Source organism: Pyxicephalus adspersus, chromosome 11 (genome assembly GCF_032062135.1).
Source record: "Pyxicephalus adspersus chromosome 11, UCB_Pads_2.0, whole genome shotgun sequence".
Lineage (NCBI taxonomy): Eukaryota > Metazoa > Chordata > Amphibia > Anura > Pyxicephalidae > Pyxicephalus > Pyxicephalus adspersus.
Genome location: NC_092868.1, coordinates 23,316,863 through 23,339,951, shown reverse-complemented (window position 1 = coordinate 23,339,951; position 23,089 = coordinate 23,316,863). Strand labels below are relative to the sequence as shown.

The 23,089-nt window shown below is 38.2% G+C and overlaps 1 long non-coding RNA gene across 4 annotated transcripts; it reads right to left on the bottom strand.

Moving 5' to 3' along the window:
• Positions 1-7,521: 7,521 nt before the first annotated feature.
• On the bottom strand, positions 7,522-19,647 carry LOC140340617 (uncharacterized). 4 transcript variants are annotated; one of them, XR_011922687.1, is made up of 7 exons: positions 19,524-19,647; positions 17,898-17,954; positions 16,599-16,762; positions 10,134-10,213; positions 9,881-9,946; positions 9,051-9,784; positions 7,522-7,711 (listed from the first exon to the last, which is right to left on the bottom strand). It is a non-coding gene; the product is annotated as an uncharacterized lncRNA (long non-coding RNA). The 4 variants fall into 4 exon arrangements; XR_011922685.1 differs by having other exon boundaries at positions 9,051-9,946; XR_011922688.1 differs by having other exon boundaries at positions 9,669-9,946.
• Between the last annotated feature and the right edge of the window lie 3,442 nt (positions 19,648-23,089).

Here is a 23,089-nt window from a genome sequence, read left to right as displayed (position 1 = left end):
CCTGCCCTCACTACCCAACTGTAGATGCCAGATACGAATGCAGTCCACATTTTGTCTCCGAGCTCCTCCTCCTGCTGTAAATGATGCTGCTGCCTGCCCAGTACCTGACTTTAAATGCCAGACACTAATGTCGTCCAGACTCCATACTCTGTCTCAGAGCCCATCGCCTGTTCCTCCTGCTGTGAATGAAGCTGCAACCTGCCCAGTACCTGACTTTAGATGCCAGAAACGAATGCCGTCCACACTCCGTCTCAGAGCCCACAGCCTTCTCCTCCTGCTGTAAATGATGCTGCCGCCTGCCCAGTATCTGACTTTAGATGCCGGAAACTAATGGCGTCCACACTCCTTCTCACAGCCCACCGCCTCCTCCTCCCAGTCCCCAGCTCTAGAAGCCAGACTGGACTCCAGCTCAACAGGGTCTTCTTTCCCCGCTGATTCTTCCATGCACAATCCCTTTCATGTGGTTTCGCTATATAGTAGGTAAGTACAGATTGGAATCTCCCTCATTCCTATTCCTGAAATCGAGTATGAAGATACGGAACATGTTTTTTTTCATTCATCATTCAGGAAACTGGTAACGAACGCACGCATGGAGTTATAGTTTGGTCTGAACATCTGGATCCAGAAATTACATTCGACGTCGCTGTAGAAAATGTGAGTTCCCAGTCTCGGATTTTCTTTTTTACAGATGAATATGACGACTTTTATATTCAGGTGTCACCAACTCTAATCTTCTTTGTAGTAAATATAGGGGTAGATAGATAGAAAGATCTGCTGGCTGGTTCCCTCCATGGTCATCCATTACCTCATCCTAATCAGGTAAGTGCTGAATTATTTACATTATGCCCTGCAAAATCATTTCCCGCCAGTGACTTTAATTTTTGGCCAGATGATTAAACCAAAGGACTCTTGATCAGGTCTGACACAAAATAGAATATGTTAAAATGTTAAACATCCAGCAAGAAGCTTCTCAATATAACATTAAAGTAAAAAAATCACATAAATGAATTCTTGTTTACTATGTTTTTTATTTGTTTTTTTAAAATTTGCCTCTCTGACTGTACTCAGATACCGTGTAAAATCCGGTATGTTTCCTTGCCCGCCCCATAAAATGGCCGTGCCAGCAACAGAAAGAAGACTTCCTTATTTTATTTTTACTTGTACAGTGTTGTGCAGAGCTGGGAGAGTCTTGACATGTCTTTTCAAATGTATTTATAGGCTGTAGAAGCTCTCCACCGACCCGAATAACAACCCGAATTTTTCCCCCATTGACTTTAATGGGATTCGAATTCGGCATTCGACGACCCGAATAATTATGCATTATTCGTCCGAATAGCGTTCGAATCGAATAGCGACCTATTCGACCAACACTAGTTACCGCCCAGAAGGCTAAATAAGGACATCAAGTGAGTACGAAAAGAGAAAGAAAAGGGAAAAAAAATTGTATACCAATGTATGTGTATCAATGTCGTTTTTTATAGTTAGTAACCATGAACAACATTCCATAGAACATAATGTATTATGTATATAATAGTATGTGGTTCGTCTTCTTCCATATATCTTCTGTAACAAACATGAGATATTAGTTTGTAAGGAGGAATTAGAATTAGAAGTTATAAAATAACCCGTCACCTGTTTACGAATCAAATTATGTTAGGAAAATGACATAATGCTGTTCCTAGTCTCTAAAAAGTTGTATATGTCATATTAGATGTCCAAATATGTCTCAATAACCTCATATAGGTCTTACAAAAGGACCTTTCCATCTATAAACGTTAAATTAATGGGTCTGTAGTTACCTGGTAATGACTTTGCTCCCTTTTTGAAGCTAGGAACCACATTGGCCCTACGCCAATCCATTGGTACCATGCCAGTGATTAAAGAGTCTCTACAAATGAGAAATATTGGCTTTGAAATAACTGAGCTCAGCTCTTTGAGGACACATGGATGTAATTCATCATGTCCTGGTGCTTTGTCAACCTTAATTTTGCTAAACTGTTTCTAAATCATATCAATTTTGAGCCATTGTGACTCATTTAAGGCAGTGACATTATTATTATATTATTATTATTAATATTATTATTATTAATAAACAGGATTTATATAGCGCCAACATATTACGCAGCGCTGTACATTAAATAGGGATTGCAAATGACAGACTAATGACAGACAGTGATACAGGAGGAGAGACTATTATGAATTTGGACTTGTGCCCTTCCATTTTCCTTTGTGTACACAGAGAAAAAAAAAAGTGTTTAGTAAATCCACCTTTTCTTTATCCCGTTCCCAACCCAGAGACATCCTTTAAGGGGCCTACATGCTCAGATCTAATCTTTTTGCTAATAATATATTTTAAAAAATTTGTTGGGGTTTGCCTTACTTTCAATTGCAATCTGTCTTTCATTTTGAAGTTTTGCACAATATATCTCCTTTTTTACATCTTTTGTTATACTCTATAGTTTTCAAGCGGATCGTTTATTTTAATATTTTTGGAATGCCCTTTTCTTGTTCCTTATGGCTTTTTTAACATTAGATGTGGGCCACACAAGTTTTAATTTTAGCCTCTTAAACTTATTACTCATTGGAATATATTTTTCAGTATGCTTGTGTAGAACAGACCTGAAACATTCCCATTTCAGTTCTGTGTTCTTTGAGGACAATATTGTCTCCCAGTCCAAGTCACAGGGAGACGCCCTTAATAGTGGAAAAATTACTCTATTAAAATTATTTTTTTTTTATCTTTCCTGTTTTTGCTTCCTGTTTACAGCTTACATTAAATGAAATCCTATTATGGTCACTGCTACCCAGATTCTCTTTTAGTTGCACATTTGTTATAAGGGGGCTTGTTGGGGCTTCATAAACTGTACCGTAAAATTATCTTTTTAAAACATTTCCAGTTTTTGCTGCTGTTTCTATCTGTGCTAGTAGTTGATTCTCTATTTCTTCCTTAGCAATGGGGGGCTTAAAGCAGACTCAAATAATTAGTTGTGTATTATGCATCCCCACAATCAACTCCACCCATAATGCCTCAACCTCACTGCTTGCTCCATCAAAAATTTTATCTTTCACATTCATTTTAAGATCTCTTCTCACATACAGACAGACACCACCACCTTTTTGTTTGAATCTGTCTTTACCAGAGTATACCCAGGAATTTTGACAGCCCAGTCATGTTAAGAATAAGAACAAGCCAGGATTCAGCAACACCAAGTCATAATGCTTTTCATTTATTAAGGCTTCCAACTCCCCTATTTTGTTTGCCAGACTTCTAGCATTGGTGAACAGGCTCTTTAAACCAGTGGTCACCAACCTTTTTGGTTATGCGGACCACTAAAACCACCGGGCCCTGACCGCGCATGCACGGGGAGCCAGGTGTCAATTAAGGGGGAAGAAACCTCCCCCATAGTGACATCATCGTGACATAGCCTCACCCACTCTCCCATTGCAGATCTAAGCCTGCGATGGGAGAGTGGGCGGGTTATGTCCAGTGACACAGCCCGCGTACTTTCCTAAGCCTGGGACTTGTACAATGACGTGTTCTGCGGCTCTGGCCGGTGCGTCCCCCCAGCGGGTTCCTTCTCCTGACCCCGCTCAGGGATGCACCGGCCAGAGCCGTGGACCCCCAAAATTTTCTCGAAGACCACCGTTTGGTGACCGCTGCTTAAAACCATTGCTGCATTTACCAGCACTGTTTGCTAAATCCCTGGCATATAGATTGTACCCCAATGAAAATTCAGCCCAGTGCTCTAAGAACCCAAACCCTTCCGTATTACACCAGGATTTAAGCCATGCGTTTAGCTGTCTAAGCTCCCTCTGCCTTTCCTGTGTTGTGCATAGAACAGGCAATATTCCAGAGAATATAACCTGGATGTCCTTTCCTTTAACTTAAAACCTAGTTTTTTAAATTGATTTTTAAAGGTCCTCCATCTTCCATCTATTCTGTCATTGGTTCCAACATGGACCAAGACAGCTGGGTCATGCCCAGCCCCTTCCAGTAATTTGTCCACTCCGAATCCTGACACCAAGGAGACAGCAAATCATTCGGGTGGGATCCGGGCGACAAACTATTCTATCAGACCAATTGTTCACGTCTTCCTGCATTGCCTTCCCTACCCATACTAGATGGGCCACCACTGGGTTTGCCACCTGCACCTCTCTACATAACTTTGCAAATTTGTTTGGCTGGTCAAACACTGGGCTGGCCTTCCTTTTCTGGGTGCCCCTACCGCTCCCTTTAACTTCAGTAACCCAGCTCTTTACATTTTGATCCTTATTAACCTCTCTACCCTCCACATCTAAGCCATTAACTAGCTGCTCAGTAAGCAAGAGACCAATGTGCTTCTATAGCTTTCCAATGCAAGATATTAGAAGGGTGACTTGGTCATATCTGTCACAGTGGTATTCGCCTAAGAACTGTTGCTCCATTTGTGCATACATATGGCAGACTGTGCACTGAACAAATTCTTCCACATTGCTATCACTTATTTTCCCAGGTACAATGTTTATTGTTTTCAAGTAGTTATAGTTTACTTACATTTTGTAGTTACTATAAGGATTCAATTCCTTTTGTTTCCAAACAACTGTATTTTCTAACTCCACTTAATTTCAAGCCACCTGTATCACAAGTCAAGAGTTAGCAAGTTAAAGGTGAGTCTGCCTAGAACTTAAATCACCTGTGAAACTTTGACCTCTCCCCCCTAGAGGTCAGCAAGGAAAGAGGAAACTGACGGTCAAACAGACACAACTCCCAAATAAACAATATCAGAAAAGAACTGTTTTCTAACTCTACCTAATTCCAAACCACTTGTATCACAGGCCAAGAGTGACCTTAAGTAAAAAATTAAAAGATAACACCTTTACTTGTGCAGAGCTGTCAAAAAAAAAAATGTGTGAGATCGCCATCTTTTTTTTGGTGACAGAAAAGTCCCTCCTGCGCATGCCTGTTCTCGGAGCCCAAAGCCTCCGGGTGATGTGCCTGTTCCATAAGGCTCTTTGCTACCACTCTTTACCGTCATCTTTACCACCGCAGCAGTAATGAAAGAAGGGGAGGGGCTTTGCTTTTTTTTGTTAAAAAAAAAAAGGCATTTCATTAACCACCTGAGCGTTACACTGAGGTCTAGATTTCTGTACCAAAAGTGATCCACTGTTTTTCATGAAATTTTTTTTTTAAATTGTAGACTGCACAGCGGGACCATGGAGGTAAGGCTGTGACAAAATTACGGGGTTAACCATCCTAGCCATTTTTTTTTTGCCCGACCTTCGTACGGGCATACCGGCTAGGTGGTTAAAAAAACATGGTTAAAACAATGGTTATCTATCATTCTATATGAATTAAAAATTGTGGTGCAGGTTAGATGCTCAGTACAGCTCACTGCCACCTGGAGTCAAATCTGCAGATGCTGCTGCGCGAGGGACTCAGCAGAAAGAATTAAACAATAAAATGTATGCATTTGGGTTCAAAGAACATTAAAGGGACATTTATATATGACAGAGCACCATGGAATGATAGTAGTGATGAAGTTTTGGTGGGGGGAAGGGGGTAAACACAAGATTCCTGGAGTGAGTCACTATGTCACATTTTATTGTTTATTTGTAAGGTAGAAAGTCCCTGGTGTCCAGCTATGAGTAACAGGCACCCCACCAGCTACTCTGTCGCTGGCACTGCATCTTTTTATTTTTTTTTAATCATTTTCATTCAAAGATTTACTTATATTTTGAGTAATACACCAATATTGTTAATATCTAATAAAATAATTTAAAAAATCTGTTCTTGTTTTTCAATATATAGTATAGTACAGTGGTCACCAATCTTTTCGGACCAGCAGACCACTAAATTTACTGGGTGTCACTGAAAGGGGAAAAATCTTCCCCTTTAGTGACGTCATGATGGCAGAACCCGCCCACTCTCCATTTGCAAGTCTGAGTCTGTGACCAAAGACACAACAAGCCCACCGCCCTGAGCCTGGGATCCGTACAGGGGACATGGTCCACAGCAAAATCTTCCTGCGGACCACCGGTTGGTGACCGCTGGTATACTATAGTTCATCCAAGGGGGGTGCCATTGAATCACTCCTTGAAAAAGTGGGCTCTGACCCAAAAAGGTTGGGAGCCTATGAATTAAACTTTTTCACAGACCTTGTTCAGAAGGTTTAAAGGTCTTTCTGGTTTACTACAGAAAGCAATAACATCACCTCTGTGGCTGGATGAAGAACATTCTTAATGCCATTATTGACCATCTTTGTAAAACCCCCCTCAATCCAACTCCTAAATGTCTTGAGAAAGCAATCCTGAAATATATGCTTTCAGGCATTGATTTGTATGCTTTCTTTATTCTGTCTTTATTCATTTCCTGACAACAAATATATGGTTATCCAAAAAAGCCTTGGCAGAAATTATCAACTGCCTGAGTGTAGGAGTCCGAAGTACTTACTGCTTAACGCATAACAACCTGATTAACTTCTTTGCTACACTCTCAATATGAGAACACCGCAATGCATCAATACACACACAGTATGCACATACAGTGCATATATATATAAATAGTCACATCACCTCTCTGGTGGTATGCCTGACTGTATTCTTCATTCACCCATGTCCTAGCTCTTCTGGCATGGGGGCAGTGGTGAGAAGAAGTGTTTCGGCCCTGTTTTTTCCTCTTTGTGTGCAAGAAACATGGGTAGCGAGGGGGGCAGCAGCTGTCAGACCTGCTATTACTTGACTTGGGTCACTCGGGTAGTAGTTGCATACCTGGTAAACAGTAAAGCATTACTTTTGTACCATGGAAGGTCAAAAGGAACACAAATTGCATAATAATAATTGCCTTGTGAATAAAAAGAAGTCATAATAATTGCCTTGTGAATAAAAAGAAGTCTCTTTAGCTACTATACAACTTTTTGTTTTAAGCTGATAGAAATGGTAGACATAAATATGCATTGCATATGTTTCCCTTGTAGTATTTTATGGTAAATGATGTAAATGTAAAAAAAATGTTAACAGTCCCGTGACCTTTACTTTTGTATCTTTGTGAGTGATAAGGTGCAGGTGCCTCCTTAGTAAGTCCAGGGCCTAGCAGTGGTAACTTCCTGCCAGCAGCCAACACATTTCCTGATGCCTTTTACTATCCCAAGTATTATTCAGCTTGTCAAGAAGTGAGTTTTATTGTTCTAGGAAATTGTGTCACTTGAGATGGAAGATAACCGTAGGTCACGAGAAAACCTTGTATTGATTGTGCAACTGGTGCTAAAAATTAACTGCAAAACTGCTTCATGTCTTTTAAAACAAGCTGTCTTGTTGTATATGATGGCCAAGTAGCCTATTACTTGCTCTTTGTTGTTTACTCTTATATTTTAAAAGCAGCTCAATAAAAAACATTTTTTTATTTCGATTAGAGTGTATTTTTTGGTGTTCAACTCTAGGTCTTCCTGAGAGGAATTCCTTTAAACATCATAAAAATGAAAAATGGGCTTTTAAGGCATTATTCATTAATCAATTAAAATCAATACTTTTTTTTATACAACAAAAGAATAAAAAACATATTATAATTGTCTAAAACCCAACTCCGTTGTGTTACAATTGTACTTCCATGGCCAGTTTGTTTACAATTGTACTTTCAATGTGTTTCACAACCAAGTCTGCTTCCACAGTAGTCATCTGAGATGTCATCCACACGGCTTTACATCAATCATTACTCTTCAGAAATGGCTTCAGGTATCTGTGCCCAAACAGGCGACAAACAAGTAAGTACACCCATTGAATATAGCTTTTTGCTTCCAACAGATTCTTAAATAAGGATTATCAAGTAAGAGGAGCAAGGTAGCATATAATCTACATTTATTTTCCTTACTTTCAAATATTCCTAAACTTTCTCCAAACAATTTGTTAAACATATTTGTTTTCTCAGTGGTAAGTAAAATAAAATAAAGCCACATCCCAATGTATACCAAGAAAATGTACAGCAAAAAAGAAAAAAAGAAACCTCTTGTTTCTTAATTATAGGGATTTTGTGTGGCAAGTACAAACACAAAAGAAGAAGACATGCAGACACGTGCTGGATCCCATGGGACCCGCAACTGACGTCCTGCACGACTAAGAGAGTCGGGCATTGATAATGTCATCCCCCTGAGCCCCGCTGGAACGCATGTATGCGTTCCACAGCAGGACAGCATGTAGGTTAAAAGAAATTGGCTGAAGAAGAGGAAGGACTGTGTAATTGTTAGATCCACCCATCACGGTGGGTCTAATCTTTTCTAATCTGTTTCCTGAAACGCAAATATGTGTTCCAGGACTTGGTTTCGGTGTCACTGTTCTGGTATTGTTGGAGATACCTAGAAACAGTGAACAAGGAAATAAATGGGCTAAATAGTATGCCCTACATTCCGGCGGGTCCGAAGAAATTTAGCAAAGGGCAGTTTAAAAAAAAAAAGTTACAATACAAATTAGCAATACAAAGAATACAGAAAAGCACAAAATGGAATTTTGCAAATTCATGGATACATCAAAACATAGTAAAACATAATTATATTTGTTGATCCTTTATTTACTCAGTTATTCAATTACATCCATGGTTTTAATATTTGATATACCCTTGAATTATAAAAAAGATTGAAATGAAATTGCTTCATTTAAGCCCTAAATCCATCTGGTCTCAGTTTGTAATGTTAATTTGTCAAAATCTCCACCTCTTGGATTTTTGTGTACTTGATCTAAGGCAATAAACGTAATAGCGTTTAGGTTAAAATTATTTTGCACTGCAATGTTTTGACTAAGAGGGGTTACAATTTTGCCATTGGAGATCAAATATATATGTTCGTACACACAATCTCTAAACTGTCTCTTTGTTTTTCCTACTTAGTAACAGCCACAGTTACAAAAGGCAATATAAATCACACCTGTGGATGTACAGTTTACAAAGTGTCTATTTTTCCGAGTGATGTGTACTGGTATAGCCCATTTATTTCCGTTGTTCACTGTTTCTAGGTATCTCCAACAACACCAGAAGGGTGACCCCAAAATTAAGGTTCAGGAAACTGATAGGAAAAGATTAAACCCACCTTGATGAGTGGATCTAACAACTACATCATCCTTCCTCTTCTGCATCTGATTTCTTTTACCCTCCATGATGTCTCGCTGTGGAACGCGTACACACGTTTTAGCGGGGCTCAGGGGGCTGACGTCATCAATGTGCGACACTCTTAGTCATGCAGGATGTCAGTTGCTGGTCCCACGGGATCCTGCACGTGTCTTCAGCAATATAAGAGACAGGGCTAGCAGTAGGAGAGGTCCGCTGCAACTGGGAGCTGGACAGAGAGTTTGTTGGGAGACAGATGATTTAAAATATTTAATCACTGCAAGTACCCTTCATTCTGAATAAAATCTTTGCTTATCGAGTCCTGTTTTATGGGGGGAATACATTTTATTTTGAATTTAAACATAGGAATGGCCACATTGTTTTAAGACCACATCAGAGGGGGATGTGGTGCATGTATTTGCTGTCTGTTGTGCAGGTGGTTTCTCTGTGTGGGCGACTTGGCAGGAGTAATTTCTGGGGGGATTCTTTGTATATATGGATATTAGAAACACCTGTTAAATCGAAAGACAATGTTAATATAAACAGAAGTTTATTTATTTAGCTTTTGAGCTTCAAAGATAAAATGCAAATCCTACCATACCAAAAAATAATTAGAAACAGCTGGTTTATTTTCCCTCCTTTTGCTGCATAATTGACCTCTCCTGTTGTCCCACCAGTTGCCTTGTTTTGCTGTTGCTTTGATTGCAGGATCTACAGCTGGGCAGATACAAATCACGAAACTTTACCAAATGTGGGTTGTGTATCATAGAGAATAGTGGAATATAACCAAATTGTTGTTATTCAAATACTTACCTCCTATACTCCTGAAGAAGCAGACTTGTATCTCTAAAACGTGTTGGGAAATGAAAAAATTGTATCCTGTAGATGAGAACCCTATTTACATTAGGCTCTCTAGGGATCAGACACAATAACAACAAAGCAACAATAGCAACAAAGTTTTAATGTGTTTTTTGAAATTATATACCAAAATATGTAATTATGTAAAATATTTATAACATTTTAAGAAAAAAATGTTAATTATTAAGGAACAAGAAATTTCTCTTACTCTGTTTTGTTTTGTCTTGCTCCAAACAATATATCTGCTTGTATCCTCAGAGGAGAAAATTGCCAAGAGGGTCAAATGACCTATTGTATTATGTTCCAAAAGAAAAAAAAAGATAATTGAAAGTTAAAGTATATTTGAGAAAAAAAAAATAAAACTGTTTGTGCACTTTTAAAACTTTATTGCAAAAGCCCTAAACATTACTGTAAAAATTGTGGGGACAGAGGAATCTGTGAAAAAATGTCTTAGGAGAAAACAAATAAAAAACCATGCTAGTTTTTCTGTTAATTAAAATTAAAACATAGTTGGGAAAATTCATTTTTAAAGCCGCCTGCTGACTGATCTCACCAATTTGATTAATACCAAGGTTTTGTCCCAAACCAACTGGCAGTATGGCTTTCCCTTTTTTTTGTCAAATCATACCCTTTTCTACACAGCAAAAAGGAACAAGTAAGGGTGTGCCTTCTCTTCTCTAAAAAAAAAGGCCCATAAGAGCCGGATTATACAGGATAAGAAGGGCAGTGTGTACCTGTAGGGCAGTGTTGCATCTGTACTAGACCCTGTAAACCCCTAACAGTGGGGAGCCCATGTTGAAGGACAGAACCACAACCTGTCTCCCAAATGGTTGTGGGAGGGGCTGCTGTTTAGGAGCTTTTTAGAATATAGATACCTCTTGCCATCTCCTTATCCTGGATTTGTGTGTGCCAGTGAATGAAGTGGACACCATGTAAGTGGCTGTCCAACCAGCAGGCCATTTCCAAAGGGAGTTGGAAGGTTTATCATTTAAGGGCTACAGCAGCACCATTGACCCAGGCAAGAAAGCAGGGCTCATTCAAATATTTATGAAAGCTCACTGTAAAAGTATAAATAACTATTTTGTTAATAACCACAAGAATGGATTATTTGTTTTATTATAGAAACTTTAACACATCCCCCAGTGCTCCCTCTGAGGAGCATGGAGCGAATGGTTTTTTTGGTTGGGTGCTTTTGGCTTCCTAAAGAATTTTAGGGGGAATCCTGGTCCCAGACAATCTACACATATTTGTAGTATGTTGTAAGATACATTCCAGACAGCATTCCTCATACGTTCCCTAAGGCAAGGATACTGGAGAATTTCTGTGCTTAGATATAGCACGTGAATAGGTGAATCTTTTTATATTTGGCATGCAGGGGGGACTAAATTCTTTATGGCTGCCAAATGGGATCTCTCTGGCTGGTATTTTTCAAATGAACTTTTCTTTTTTTTTTCTAAAGCATGGAATTCAAAGACTGGCAGACCACAATTCATGTTGTGGCTGCATTCCCCACATTTCCCAGAACGTTGTAAAAGAATCTGCTCTTTACATTTTATTTTGGCAAATCTAATCAATATTAATATCATATATTGAAATTGTGTCTCCAAATTAGGAAACTGAAATGATGTTTTTTTTTAAATCCAACACCAGTGTTTAAATCAGAAACATCAAAATTTTTAAAAGGTAATTTTTACCTTTCCATTCTAATTTATAATTTATTCTTTATAATCACACTAGTGTAATACTTACATTTAAATGTTTTTTATCCCTTTTTGGTGTTTTTTTGTCACCAAATAAAAACCCACCAGCAGAATGATCTGCTATTTAAATATAGAGCATCATAGCATTATTCATAGTAATTAAAAAAAATGCTTGCTTACCTTAATAGTTTTCGTTATTTTTTATATAATGTGAGATTAAAGGGTGTGGTTTGGGGGGTTATTGAAAATTTCTTCTCCTATCTGGAAGTCCAGGAAGTTATTTTAGAAGCTACATTTACCAGCACTCTACCCAACACACTGCCAATTATTGTGTATGAAGTAACACATTCCTAACCTCCCTGTAAGCATCCCTGCCTATTTCTGTGAAATAAAACAATTTCTAAGCAAACTGCCTCATTGCTGGCCACTGGATGGTGCAGTTCTATCTGCTAGTTAGTTGTTTCATTGCACAGATATTATTATTATAATACAGTTTTTATATAGCCCCAACATATTACACAGCGCTGTACAAAGTACATAGTCTTGTCACTAACTGTCTCTCAAAGGGGCTTACAATCCATTTTCCCTACCATAGTCATATGTCTTTATCACAATCTAGGGCCAATTTTTTTGGGGTAAGTCAACTAACCGAATGTTTTTGGAATGTGGGAGGAAACCCACGCAAACACGGGGAGAACCTTCAAACTATATGCAGATAGCGTCCTGGCTGAGATTCAAACCTGGGACCCAGCACTGCAAAGACCAGAGTGCTAACCTCTAAACCACTGTGCTGCCTGAATATGAGAAAGCTCTGTCTTGGCTTTCCTGGGATGCCAGGCATGTGTTTCTTTGTATATTTATGGACGGAGAGGAAGAAAATTCTGTCATATATTTATGGATTGAGAGGAAGAAAATTATGTGATCAAGTCAGGTTCACAAAATGCAAATTTAGAAATAAGGATAACAGAAGGCTGTCAAATGTGAATAGGATGTGATAAAACAAGATTTGGAAGTTGTTTTGTAAAGGTAAATTTTTCAGACAAATGAAAACCACAATGTATAGCAATAAACTTGTGATTGTTGGTTAGCCCATAGCTCATATCTATCATATATAATCAATGTTATTCAAAATCATATAATATATCCAATAGAAGGTAAAAGGAAACATATAGTGAGGAGATTACACACCAAAAAACACCAGCATAAAGAGGAGAAAGCAGACCAATAATTACATTTTTTACATCATGCTTTGCAAACTCTTTTATATAATAAAAAAAAAAATTTGGTATGGGAGGGCCCCCCGCTTCCATCTTGGCCAGACATTGGGCATTGTGCAGAAGGGGCTTTCCTGTAATGTAAAACAAAAAAGTGCCAATAAAACGCATGCGCGTTACAGTTACAGGAAGGTGCATCACCTGATCTCTCACCAGTGCAGTGCAAGATCATGTGACGTCACCAGAAGAAGAGGAAAGAAGATGGTGCTGTCCAGTGTCTGGTCTATGCTGGGAAGAAGAAGGTAGACAGTACAGTCTTAATAAAAGGAAGCTTAGTAAAACTTTAGGCATTGTGGGTGCTAAAGCAAAGTATATTTTGTTTCAATCTGTTTATTAGAAAAAGTTTTGCAATAACTAAAGATAGCAGACACAAAAGGAGAATACAAAAAGGGACATAACAAACCAAAACAAAGCACTAGCAAAGTGATCCTCTGTTCCGTAAAGTATAAAACAGGGGTCCTAGATCAAAAAGATACATTGATATTTATCTAAAGGGGGATAGGAGGTAAAGTTTTAAATTAAAACCACAAGAAATAATAAACCAGAAAACTAAGGTAAGAAGAGGTGAAGGAAAAGTGAATTAGAGGTGAAGGAAATGTCTGTAGGGAAAGGAGAAGGGGGAAATTTAAAGTCCAGTTTTGGGCACCAGTTCACAAAAAGGATATTGTGGAGTTTGAGAGAATACAGAGAAGGGCATCTAAACTAATAAAAGGAATGGAGGAGCTCAGCTACGAGGAGAGACTAGCTAAACTGAATCTATTCTCCCTTGAGGAAGAGACATTTAGGAGGGATATGATCACCCTGTATAAATATAAATGGTCCATATAGAGAACTCTCTTCCCTATGATTAACTTTAAGGTCAAAGAACAAGGGGCACTCTTTGCGTCCGGATAAAAAACAGATTCGTCACTGTAAGGTCCGTGACAATGGGGAAAAGGCTCCCTCAGGAAGTAGTTTTAGCAAGTTCTATAACTTGCTTTAAGAAAAAGCTGGATGTATTTCTAGAAGCACATAATTTCCCTGGGTAATAACGTAAGGTAAAAATAACAGAGACTTTTAATCCAGGCAATATCTGATTGCCTCAATGGATAAGGAACACATTTTTTCCCTTGTTGGAGCAAATTGAGCTAGGGTTTTTTGCCTTCCTCTGGATCAAATATGTCTATGGGGTTTTTATCTGGGATATGTTTATTTCCTAGTGGTTGACCTTGATGGACTTAAGTATTTTTGTTAACCTAACTGACTATTTAACTATTTAATTGTGAAAAAGTATGTTCCACCAAAGACAGGGACCCAGAAGGTAAGGAGGAGTAAACTCCAATGTGCCCAGCCTGGAGTGACATTAAGAAGACCATTTAAGAGAAAAAGAGAAAGACAGGCTTTTGAGGGGCACAGTATTTTTCTTAAAAACTATTATTTGTTTTAAACATCCTAAAACTAAACAGAGGTCTCCTATGCTAGCCCTAGGCTAACACAGGTATACTAGTCTAATGAACGTACGATAGTAGTTTGCTGATATGTCAAGTCTTATTCACAGCAATAAATTTGTTCCCCACCCGACGTGTTTCGCTCCGCAAGGCTTCCTCAGGGGTTTTGGAAGACTTGGTGATATAGCTAAAACTTTTTGCTGAGTAGGACTTGGCGCCACTTGCTACTTGAATGCTTACCACTGTTTAGATGTGTTGTGGTGGTGTAGTGGTGACCTGCGGGCAGCTTAGAGCATAGAGCAGCAACTTTTTACCCGTGATTAAGCACACAAAGTCTTTCCATATCAAAACAGAAACCCTTCCATACCCAAAAGCAATGTATTAACTTCTGCAACGGCTTCGGTGGTGTAGTGGGAGACACATCCACGTGTGCTAAAGGTAGCCACGGCGTGCCAAGCGCACCCCTCTGAAGAAGCCCATCGAGGCGAAAGCGTCGGGTCATTCGTGCACGTTAACGGTTAAAATATTGCCATACGGAAATTATTGTCTAGATATATTCCAGTCTAGTGCTATTCCAACTAAACTGGATGTTTATTCGCAGGTATTTGATCGCATGATCATGTATGAGAATGTGTTTACAACAATACATAATTTATGATTTATCACATATTTGGAGTCAAAACCTCTTTCTTTTACCTCTTCTCTTTTATTTGAATTTTACAGAAAAAAACTAGATGAATGGAGATTGGTAGTTTGGTTTGGAAGGCACAGCTTGAAAAATCAGGGCAGGATATACTTTTTAAGGGCAGTGGACCTGATTTATTAAAGCTCTCCAAGACTCGAGAGGATACACTTTCATCAGTGAAGCTGGGTGATCCAGAACACCTCGAGTGGATTTCCTATAAGTAATTTACTATTTGTTAGCAAATGTTTTTAATTCTGGACCAGATCCATTACAGGTTTGTTGGATCACCCAGCTTCACTGATGAAAGTGTATCTTCTCCAGCCTTGGAGAATTTGATTACATTAGGCCCAGTAACTCTGGCTAGCCATAGAAGAACTAATTTAGAAGTGGATTGAAGATTTCATGCAACTGATTATAGTAGTCATAGGTAATTAATCACAAAAACTGCAGGGTCCGAGGACAGGTAGCACCTAGGAGCATGGTTTATTTTGAGAAGTAGTGGAATGTCCTCCTATTAATAAAGTTTTATGTTGAACACAATAAAAAGTAAAGTACTATATCAATATATTGCCATATATGCCCTTTTGTTGCCCAATATATTGCTTGCTTGTTGCTGATGTATGGTAACAATTACCTGTTTGTTGCCTGTGTATCCTAATTGTTGCCTGTTCTTTGTAAGCATATTGTAAATATTGACCATTTACTGCCTTTATAATATAACAATTACCTGTTGGTTGACCATGTATTGTAATACCTGATCACTTGTAGCCTACCAATTGTAGCAATTAACGTTTTTTGTGATTTGCTTTTAGGACCATAATATTATATAAATAATATCCCCTGCATGACTGTCATTTTTAAGCTTTCAAGTTATTAACCCCATGTTTTGATGATGCAAACTATGTGCATTATTTATACATTTTATAAAGGAGAGAGTGTTATAAAAAATAATACATCGTAAGTCAGATACACTGGGTACACTGATTAGCTCATCAAAGATGTACCGTGTTTCCCCGATTTTAGGACATCCCCATTAAGTAAGCCACCCCCAATTTTTAAAAAAATAATTAAAATAAGACACTTACCCGTTTATAAGACAGCTCCAGATATCTGATCCTGCGTGTGTGTCCTTTATGCTGGCTGCAGGCATAGAGTGATCAGAAGGGGACAATCAATGGCATAGAGTGATCAGAAGGGGACAGTCATTGCATAGAGTGATCAGAAGTGATCATGGAAAAATAAGACATCCCCTGAAAATAAGACCCAGGGCATATTTTGGCATTTCAAAAAATATAAGAGAGTGCCTTATAATCGGGGAAGGGTATTATTAGCAAATGGCAGGCAGAGGTCAGTTGACCACAGCAAAAGAAGTGAGGTCACTGACCTAGGTATGCATAATGGATCCCAAACCTGCTGAACACCATTCCAAACACATTGGCAGATTAACATTTCATGTACTGAAACTGAATATATAATTTAACTGAATTAATTTTTTTATTCTTGGTCCTAAGTCTTAAAATGCTAGCTGTGAGATTGAGCAATAAACAGCATCTCAGGATATTATGCTAGTGTGGGATATTTTCTCACCTGCATCCAGCCCTCTATCTTTACTGCTCATCAGCTTTCGTCTCAGCTATTTCCTTTGGTTCCTTTATCACATTATTGTTGCGCTGTATACATTTAGGCAGAAAAGTGTTTTTTCCTGTTAAGTCATGTGCAGCTGGTGGTGGCAGGGAGGGGGAATCCAAGGACTTTTGGAATGTGAAAAAATTATTATACAACCTTCATCATTCTATCCCCAGAGGTGGTGTCTTCATTTCAATATGCTAAAAGTTTATTGTTTTAAATGTTCTGGAGATTACATTAAAAAGGTTTATGAAGGATTCATCTAATCATTAGTTGGACTAAAACTGGTTACTTAATTTAGGCACAGTGCAAACTGTGGCAGGGAAGACAAGTAAAAATATAAATAAAAAATAAACATTTGCATAGTCCTCAAACTTTTATTGGTCAGTGTCAAGTGGAACATTTTTTAAAGACCTGTTTATGACTTTTTCCCATATAATGTATACTTCATAAATAACTAACACATAGACACATTTCATAGCAGGCAGAACTGCAAGTTATTTGCTTTTCCACTGCAAGAACATGAACAAAAACAAAACTACATTGAATGTATATGTGAGTTTTCATTTCTAAATTTTACTATGCAAACTAAACCCTGTTTGGCTGTTAAATTGATCCAAGGGCTTCTGTACTGCTAGGCAGTCTACTTTAGTCTTTGCCAAGTCCTTAACCTGGCATACACATTCAGATTTGGTTCTGACTTGGCAGGCTTCATACTTTTCTTTTGGATCTGTTTTAAAAGCAGTTAGTCGGGCATTCATCTATGTTTTGGTTGAGTATGTTCCAGATCCATTTGTGTTTAATAAGAATATTTGGAGAATAGAAAGTGTTTGGTAAATTGCATTTTCACTGTATTATAAAGAAGGCTCCTGTTGTTGTTTTATATTTAAGGATGTTTTCCATGAAGTGATTTCAGTGGCTTCTTAACAGTGTCCTGCCATTGATGTAGACCAAAGTTCTCTGCTAAAATATAAAAACATAAGCTCCAGGTTATAGGCTTTGACCTTTACAAAACATTTTGATTTTTAGAGATATTTGTGTTGGTATTAACACAGAACCTGCTTGTATCTGTAATTTACAAATATAATTGTGTTAATGTGGTTTTGATTTATCATGTATAATTAAGAGCTTGCTAGTGTTGTATTACTATAAGTCTTGAAAAATCATGTTTTGGTTCTGTATGGGGTATGTGCTGGGTGGGGGGAGGGGGGTATCACAAGATAGCTAACCTGGGTGGGGGGAATAAAATTATAAATTTACCCTTGACTACAGTGGATATAGAAAAGAATCACCCACTTCTCGATTTGTTGCTTTGACCTAAAACAAAGAATGTTAGACTGTAAGCAACAGTTCAGAATAGAAAAAAAAAAAAGAATCAATGAGATGGATAGTCACCCCCTCCTAACAAACACAGTCATTAAACCTAATCAGGTTCACTTATGCATGCCCAACTACACAGTTGGCTTCTGTGATCAATTGTAATCATTTGATTAGTCTACAGCTATTCTTAGTGTACTCTGTATTTAACTTGGTATTTGGTGTTATTGATGTATATTCTTGGAGCATTCCAGATACAAATGAAAGCAATCAACTGGCAAGACACTTTCAAAAGAACTTTTGGCTATGAACACAAATTAGATGACTATCACCTGGTATGAACCGTTAGGCTCATGTTGGGTGAGAATCTGGCAATGTGGCATTGAAACAAAAAATGTACTCCAAAAATGGGTGGGTTGACATTTTTTTCAATATATGATATCATTTTTATTGAATTAAAAAAGATTAAAAATTGAAAAAAAAAGGAATACAGTGTTTTTTTTTTAAATTACAGTAACCATATTTTGGTATTAACAATGGTTACATATTGTTTTTTGGGTTGCATAAAAATAAAATCATTTTTGCAAAACAATGATATTGTTATTTTAAGAAATGATAACGTTATTGGTGAAAAAACAGGCTCAGCAAAAATACAATAGCTATGTTCAATCGTGTGGGTCAGGTACAACACCCCCCGCACCCCTGTATAAGGTAGACACTTGTTGCACTGTAGACATTAAATATCCCCTCACACATTAGAGGTCTAAGAAAAATTTAGGCTAGAGTCACACTTTTTACTGTGATGTGCTACTACACGTGTGGTATGGTATTGACCTGGTAAAATTTCAATGGATTAGCAAAACACTCATATACAAAACCCAACATGACCCTTTTATCCCAATTGTAGTGCTTTGTATTGCATAATTGCTGTGCACTACTCTATTTGTTTACAAACATACTACTATTCAGGTGTCAAAATAATGGGACCACAATGCTCCACTGAATATAATAATACAGAATTAATACATATAGTTTGCTGCATGTCAATAAAACGCACCAGTGTGAATAGGCTTGGGGGCTTAATTTTAGTATAGTTCTAAATAGTAAGACCCCTTTACATATGTGCAATGCATTTCCATGCATGTAACAATTACAGCTTTCACTATTAAAGGAGTAAATCATACTAAAAATGTGACCATCTTTTCAGCTTATCACTATTCTCAAATTGAAGTGTTCTGCCATTCAACTTATTTGTCACTTAATAAATTAGATGGCTGATGCATTCATAATAACAAACTCAGTGTGTGGTTGATGTCTTGAAATAGTAATTCCACTGAACAAATGGGAGATCTTTTCAAAGTTATCTCCAACTTTCTATTTTTACTAAATAACATAAATGAAAAACGAGAGTGTAAACATAAAAATTAGTTTACTGTAAAGCACAAAAAATGTGCCCACAAAAATACACTATACTTTCCTTTTAGGAAGGCAAGGCTGTATTTGTAGGTTTATAAGTCACAAAATGCCAAGAAACAACACATTTTTTAAAAGTGACATTAGTCTGCATACCGGATATGTTCGTTTTCCTTGCAAAGGAGAAGGTCATATGGATAAGCTTATAGCTAAACCGTATCTTCCTGATAAGAGATGTTCCACGATATTTTGTCAAGTAAATATGTTTGGCAAAAGCAGAAATGTCGAAGTCACTTTTAGGAAGTGAATCCTATTAATAGCTAAGTCTACCCTAAATGTTTCCGTCAACATCCTACAGACCTTGAGAAAGGATAAAAAAATCACGGAAATAGAATAGGAGAACATTGCTCTATTCTCTTGTATGCCTCTAGAAGCTAAATAAGGCACATAGGATGGAACAAAGGGAACAATTCAATCTGACACAGTTCTGTGGCTTTTAGAAACAATACTGATGAACTATAGCATTTCCACCATGTCACAAACATCAGGAAGACTATTTTGTTGTAAATAGTCTTTTGGAGAGTATAATTGTGAATGCAAAGTTTTACTGCAGTACTATACCACAAACATTTGTAATATTAAACTCAAAGGAACGTGATTCCCATATCATCCTATATCTATAGCCTTGGCAAACTGTCATATTAAAGCAAAACTAAGTGTTTTTAGTGACTCATTATTTTGACTTGCTTTAGTAAAGTTCCCCAAGAATGTTTTTTTTACTGTTTGGAATTATGTTCACCTAAATCTGTGAATTGGTAACTCGCAGGCCACAATGCAAACAAACAATAAAGATGTATGTTTAAATTTAGAGCAGTTTTAATTTAAAAATGAAATTAAATTGAAATGTTTCTAGATACTGTAATGTACATGCACCAAATAAAAGAAATGACAAATTAAGATTTTCTGCACTCACCATTTCATGCTTATTTTATTAATGCAACCTTTTATTAATGAAAGATACAAAACTAAAGCTATCAGTGCTGGCCAATCAGATATTGCTCCCTGCTCACCTTTTTTGTGCCAAGGAGCAGAAACTACACCATACAATGTGTCCTGTCAGTTATAGGTGGCTGCTAACCTTCTTTGTACCCCCAAAAATATCTGCAATGCCTATTTCCAGATAAACGCAATTCATGTGACAGATAGCCAAGGGGGACATAATCTTACTACTACATCTTCAGGTCCCTACAAATTCCTGTTCATAAGAAATTAGGGTTCACAGAAGGTAAGTGGCCAGCTATGTGTGACAGGGTAGCACGGTATGATAGGTATACATTTTTATCAAGTGATAGTGCTGCAGCAAAAACATTTTAGGGACAGTTAGCTACAAGAGTCCCTCACTTATCCTACATTTTAATATACCTACAGCTCTCCTTTCAGGAGAGACTGGGGTTCAAAAAACACCGCACCGCAGCATCTGCAGATTTGACTCCAGGCGGTAGTGAGCAGGAGTGTCTTCCCCTAGCCAGGGTTCTATGGCATGAAGAAGGGGTAACCACACCTCAACCTTACTACCAGTCTGAATGCAGCCTTGCAACGAGCAAGTATAGATTTGGGGCACCTCAGTACAGAGCGAATTGACAGTACCCTAATGCTTGTTGCCATGGAATTGGCCCCCGAGAGTCCCCCACATGCAAATTCAATTTGGGGATGCTGGTCTTGAAATAGCCTCCCTTAATGTGAAAATATCCCTGATTGTTGTTAGGATTTTATGTTTGTGACCCCTTGTCTGGCAACTTGTTATGATTAGGGAGCTGAAATGCAGTTTAGTAGCAGCTCTTAGGGTCCTCTGTATACCCTGAAAATTCACATTTCTATGATAATTGGTGAAGGAAAGATGAAGGGTTATACGTGGAGATAATGACAGCTGCATGTACACAGACACGGCTCTCATGCTGTTTGGGTTAGATTTCTTTTACTTCATATCCTGTTGTCAAAGGGCTATGGAACACAAAAAGAAAAATTTCCTTAGCAGAAATATTGACAGCAACAAAAAAATTGTCGATTCCTTCCCTTATTTACTGAAAAATGTTCCCATATCCATGAACCTGCTAGAGTGACTTACTATCTCAATTACCATGATCACTGACATAGGAAATGAGAGAATGAGAAATCTCACAGTAAAAGGTGGGCAGGGAGTAGCCACAGCTGATTGCCAGGTCTATAGTCCACTCCCACTCTCAAGAAGTTAACACTGAGCATGCTCTTGAAGCTCCCTCTCTTGGTAGCACAATCTAATAGAGAAAGATGGGAATAATGAGCAGAGCACTGGATCTTGCAGCTCCATGGGCCGTAGGTTGGGAACCCTTGGCCTATATCTATCTGATAGCTAGCTTAATGACTAACTGAAAATAATTGAATTGAAGGGATCTTACCAGGATAAAAATATGGGGTCTGTCACTGCACACTCCAGGTCACCTGATGTGTACATGCTTGTTTAAGGTCAAAGACTTTAGCGAAGGAAGGATAAGAATGACAGCCTAATGGATGCTTTTTCTAAAAGTCAGTAATAGTAAAACCCATTCTACCCAGACATGTATCTTTTAAAGTGAGCTATATCCTACTCCAGTGTGGATCATGTAGTTTCCATGGAATGACCGGAGTATTTTCAGCTTTTGATGGGCTCAGCTGTCCTAATATCAGGCTGACAGAGATTATACTGAAAATTGAACCTCACATAAAGAAAAAAGAAAGATTTTATTTTTTAGTGTAAAAAAACATTTAGGAAATAAGCCTTCAAAACCTGCTGTTGTCTCTAGAAAGAAGAAGGATCAGAAGCAAATTAGCTGTGTAGCTTTGCCAAAGGCCCTAAAAGTCCCACTTGTATTTTAAAAATACCTGAATTGACTGGATACAGTTGTTCTGCTCTGAACTGGGAGTTCCAGATGTATCACTTTATTATATTAGATCTCATTTAGCCAAACTTTTACTGGTGCAGCCACATGGAACATAAACACTGTGTAAGAGTTAAGCAACCCTTCAGTGAGCCCCCTTTCTATCTACTACCATAATTAAGATCCAGTTCCTTCTGAAATCAAATCATGTCCTACAATTGGGCCTACATAGCATATATATGTCAAGTATGTATGTGTGCTCAATCTTTCGCCAAATTCCACGCCACTGTACCTGATTTTAGGGAACCAATCCATTCCAACAGCAAAAAGATCCAGGTTTTACCAGATAACTCTCCCCTGTATTTTGTAGATACCTCATTCTAAAGCCCTTTCGAACATGGTCCAGACAAACACAAAAAAATATCTGATTGCCACTTGCTAGTAAAGCACCTTGCCAATGCTTTCTTTATTAAGACCACCTGCACTAAGTTATGTTTTTTAGTTTCAGGTTTTGTTAGATGGAGTTTCAGGTTTCTCCGGAGCAGTGGTCGCCAACCTTTTTCGGAACCCACAGACCACTAAATTTACTGGCTCTGAACTGCGCATGCATTTGGAGCCGTGTGTCACTCAAAGGGGAAGAAACTTCCCCCAGAGTGACGTCATGATGCCAGAACCCAACCACACTCTCCTGAGACACAAACCGCCCACTGCCCTGAGCCTGCGATCACAGGGGACATGGTCCGCGGCTCTGGCCGGTGCGCCCCCTCCAAGCAGGGTCCTTCTCCTGACTCTGCTCATTGGCGCATCGACCAGAGTCGCGGACCACCA